The following is a 5,331-nucleotide window of genomic DNA, read 5'->3' on the forward strand; positions in this document are numbered from 1 at the left end:
ACCGAAGAGATCCATGTGAAGCAGCTCTAGTGTACTAGCAATTGAGTTTACTTTCTTGGTGAGATGGGACTTCTTGTGCTGCTTTCCCTTTTTGCACGCAAGACATTTGTCTTCAAAATTGAAACTTTTTAAGGGAACACCCAACACAAGCCCATGTCTGACAACATGGTTCATCTTCCGAAGATGAATGTGCCCCATTCTCCTGTGCCACAGTTCAGATTCCGATTCGCTTGCTTTCGTCAAAAGGCACGATTCTTCCGTTGACATTTCAGTTGAACTTAGATCCATCATATACGTATTTCGATCACGTGGAGCCTTCATCACTATCCACTCCTCTGGTATTTGAAAACCAGGCTTCAACACAATAGCATCAGTCTTCGTGAAGTGTACGGTATAATCTTTATCACAAATCTGCGACACACTCAGCAGATTGTGCTTCAGTTCTTCAACAAAGTTCACATTCTCTAACGTCATCTTTCCGTTAGTTACCGTACCCCTTCCTGTTATTCTGCCACCACTTTCACCGGCAAAACTGACTCTTGCTCCCTGAACAGGTTTTAAATCTTGTAACAAATTCTTGTTACCAGTCATGTGCCGGGAACAGCCGCTGTCCACAACCCAAAGATTATTGGAAGCCCTGTTCAACTGTTCCTGCACAAACAAAAGAGATTATTAAAATTTGGGGACCCAAGACCTCTTGGTCTTGGGTCGACTAACCTTCTTATCAGAACTCACACACCTTGACTGACCATAGTTAGCATTATGAAAATTTTCACGAGTCCTAACAGGATACCTCCTTGGAGACTGATAGTGAGGCCAACCAAACTGACGAACATTAAGAGAATTAAAAGAATTATAGCAGTTGGTTTGGTTATTAGTAGTGTGAAAACGAGATGTGTTTCTTTGAAAACCGGTATTATATCTCAAATTTGAATGGTTTTCATTTTTAACATTTAAACGATTACTAAAAACCTTAGTCTCAGTTTTCGAGGGCCTCACCTCTCTGAAACGCTGCTTCAGAGGGCAATCAGCAACAAGGTGCCCTGTTTGATTACATCTAAAACAACATCTATATTCAGCTTTCTTTTCAGCAGATGTTTTAGATGTGGAGGCAGTATTACCACCCGTACGTCTCACATAAGGTGGGACATATGGGTTGAGTGGAGTACCCTTTTGAGTTGATTTAACCTTTTCTCCACTAGTGGGTAATACTTCCTTCTCTTTTGTCTTACCCGACTCGGATGACTTATCCGAATCAGATGAGACTGGACTTGATATTTTAATTTTTGAGACAGGCGAACTTGTTTCGCCTTTACTAACTTCCGGTACTTTACCAGTTTCCTTAGCAGTACCTGTCTGATCAGCTACAAAATTAACAGATTCATGAACACTAGGATTGAAAGTATAATTATGGTTATATGGTGGTGGAACCTCATGGTAACCAATTCCTCCCCTCTTAGGTGAGGAACCTTGATCACTGACGAGGTGATCAAGAATAGCAGAGGAATTCCGGAATTGCTCCAGTTTCCTATTTAGTTCCACCACTTTTACCTGGTGATCAGCAATCTGCTTTTCTTTCTAAGCAATTAACTTGGTTTTCTCTTCTAAAACCTCGTAGCTTAAGTCGATCACATCAATTTTTTCAGCTAATTTTGTTTTTAAACTTTTAACGTCCTTTTCACACGCTTTAATTTTTATTCTATAATTATTTTCACTTGTCTTTGTAAAATGATGATCTTCTTTCAAGGTTTTAAATTCGGCATCCAATTTAACATACTGATCAGTAATTGTTGCAAGCTGTTCAGACAAGTTCTCACACTTAGTACAGATAGGTTTAGTACATACCTCGGTGTTCTGATCATCAGCCAAGAAGGCTTTTTCATTTTCAGCAGCTTTCACACATTCTTCAGCTGCAACCTTGCCATGTGAGCTTGCTCAAAGAGTTCTCCAGAGAACATATTCCAGTTGTATTCTCCAGCATCAGACATCATGGATCTATTCCCATTGTTATTTCCACTTTGCTGTGTAGTCCTCCCCTGACTACGTTCTACCCGTGCATTAGTGCACTCTTTTGCAAACTGTCCATTCTGTTGGCAATTGTAACACCTCACCCTTGACTTGTCAAATCCTGGCTTTCCACCTACGAACTTTCTGCCGGTCTTCTTCATGAAACGCTTCACTCTTCTGACTATCATCGCCATCTGCCACTGCAGATCCATCTCCTCCAGATCATCAGGATCGATCTGGTCATAGTCTTCTTCCAAAACAGCAGGGTCCACAATCTTCCCTTGTATGTAGTTCTCGTAAGAAGCAATAAAAGATGCATAGACTGCAAACTGCTCTTCAGCAGATTTGACACTCATTGGCATCTTAGTGTAGTTATTGCTTGAAGCACTGGGAGAGAAACTACTTTTGGATGCTTGAGGTTTCGAAGCACTTGATCCTCCAGCAACGAAGCAAACATCACCGTTCATGTTTACAGACACATTTCCTTCATGAGAAGAGTCAGAACCTGACTCTCCTTTGGAGTAGTAAGCAGCAGAGTCAGGCTTCGAACTTGAGCCTGAGTTAACTTTGGCACCATACATACCAGGGTCTTGAATCTGATCTGTTGGTGTCTCTTTACGAACCATATTAAGCTCAAAGGTTCTGAGCTTGTTTACTGCTGTCTCCAAATCATAATTAGGAAAGTCTCTGTCTTCCCTCATTAGAACAGTGTACATTTCCCACTTCGGTGGGAGAGCATCGAGAAGCTTCTCAACTATTTCCTCTTCTCTGTAAGCAATCGAATAGTTGTTCAGCTCTGTCATTAGATGATAATATCGGGTGATAATATCATCGAGTGATTCGTTCTTCAAATGCTTGAATACAAGGAACTGGGTCTTTAACAGCTTGATCTTCGAGGCACGAATACCCATGTTCCCTTCGAATCTATTCTCAAGAGCATCCCAAAGCTCTCGTGCAGAAGTGTACTTCCTGAATGTATGGAGAACCTCTTGAGGAAGAGCCATAGTAATTGCAGCATGGGCCTTGCTCTCGGCCTCATACATTTTCTTCTCTTCTTCCTCCATCTTGCTGTACTTCTTAACCACATCACGACCTTCGTACTCCATTGTCGGTGGGATATATCCATCCTGGATGCACACCCACATCTTTGCATCCTGGTATTTAATATACTGAAAGAATCTATCCTTCCACGCCACAAAGTCTGTTCCTTTCATCAACCTTGGGGCCTTAGTAGCCGACCCCGCTTCTACTTCCATTTTGACTAACTCTGAGATGTTAATTGGCGACATCTTCGCGAAAACAAGAAAAACCCGAAAATAAAAAAAAATCTTCCAAACAGTACTATAGGCGAAGTTAAGGCTAACTTCGCTTAAGTGTTAACTTCACTGGAAAATTCTTAAATTCGCGTGACTTGGCGAAGTTGAGAATAACTTCGCTTAAGGTAAGCGAACTTAGGAGGTAAGCGAAGTTGAGGATAACTTCGCTTAGGCGAACTTATGAGGTAGGCGAAGTTGTGGATAACTTCGCTTAGCCTTATATCTTCGCCGAAACCCTACTTCCAGTGACGGCAACTTCGCCTGAAGAACAGTAACTTCGCCCGAAGAACACTGAAAATATTCAGATCTGTTTTCGACGATTTAGCAGTTTCCGGTTAGTGTAACGGCTTGAATATGACTGTATAAGGTGAGTATAACACAATCCCAACGAAAACGTGTCCCGCGAATAGGACAAACGAGACGTTTTCTACACCCGCGTGAAATCCCGAACCTCACAATCGAGCCTAAGCTCTGATACCAATTGTAGGTTCCCGGACGGATCTTACACGGGATATCGCTATCTGCGCAGGTGCGGAATCCCTGCGTAGGTAGTTACGAGCGTAGAATACGTAAAACACGAACACACGATACAAACGAAACCACGTTATATTATAACTCGAACCACGTCTATTACAGACACTTGACACGTGAAATGATCACACACTATCACGAAATCTAAAACAAACTCTCCAAAAACCAAACCTTAAACAGTAACCCGTAGGTTACTTAAATACACGACAACTTCGCCTCAGGCGAAGTTGTCAATAACTTCGCTCGTTGAACAAGTTCGCCTAGGCGAACTTGTCAACAACTTCACGTGTTCAACAAGTTCGCCTAAGCGAACTTGTTGACAACTTCGCTTACATACATAAAGATAAACTTAAACACAATTACATTACAGACTCGATTACAAACGCTAGACTATGAACTACTGACATCTATGTACCAACACTCACTCAATAAACCCTAACTACTCAAAATCGGCTAAAACGACCAAACCAGGAAATAATTGCTAACGTGTTCTAATGCTAGATCACCTCTCGGTCTCACCAACACTTGTAACACCCCGTAAACGCAGCGAAAACGTAAACGGGATGCAAGAGACACCTCTGATATCAACCACATTGTTTATAAAGAAAACTGAATACAATAATATACTTCAAATTACATTATCTCATATTTCATTACCGTCTAGGTGATACACACATCATACAATACGATACATAATTCTATTTATTATAATGTATCCTAACATCCCGCACGCAAATCTTACACACATCAAGCACTTAGCACGTAAGCAATCACTTCATCTTAATTGTACCTGAAAAGCATGTGAGAAAACGGGTCAACTACGAATAGTTGGTGAGTTTCACAATTTGAATAAACCATGATAAATCCATATCATAAGATAATATTATCGATGTAATTATGCTGAGCCCACAAGTGAAACCTCTGACTATCACACACAACCCCCGTGGCATATCCCCCGCCCACCGACCTGCCTCAAACCGCTATGTCTAACATTACATAGCAAAATAAATAACAACAAAATAGACATGTGCAACTGGCTGGGAAACATCAGCAAATCCATGCCGGACCAGTTGGGTTTGTCAGACCAATAGTACTATCCACACTCTACCGGCTTTCAGTTAATCACTCGTGTTCCGGGGCCTTAGAATGTTAGCAACTCAGACAATTACCATCTTAGTACATTTCCGTACGATTCCCGTACAATAAAAATATATAAATCCACGCAAATCCATGCGTTCAGTATGTACTTAAACATTTCAGTAGTAACATGCTTCCGCCCCGGGAAAATATTTAAAAACAATTCAGAAAAAGGGGCTCGTGAAACTCACCTTAGCACATGCAAGCAGGTACAACAGTCATTATTAGTTAACACGTCCAATCTGTAATATGATCCCTACGATCGTTATTATACAATTATAGTTTATATAATCTTTAACCGTATCAACCGGTACATCTGGGGACACTGTTAGCCCAGTAC

This window comes from Bidens hawaiensis, unplaced genomic scaffold (assembly GCF_021521415.1).
Source record: "Bidens hawaiensis isolate Kalapana, Puna unplaced genomic scaffold, B.hawaiensis_p1.1 tig00006693_1, whole genome shotgun sequence".
Taxonomy (NCBI): Eukaryota; Viridiplantae; Streptophyta; class Magnoliopsida; order Asterales; family Asteraceae; genus Bidens; species Bidens hawaiensis.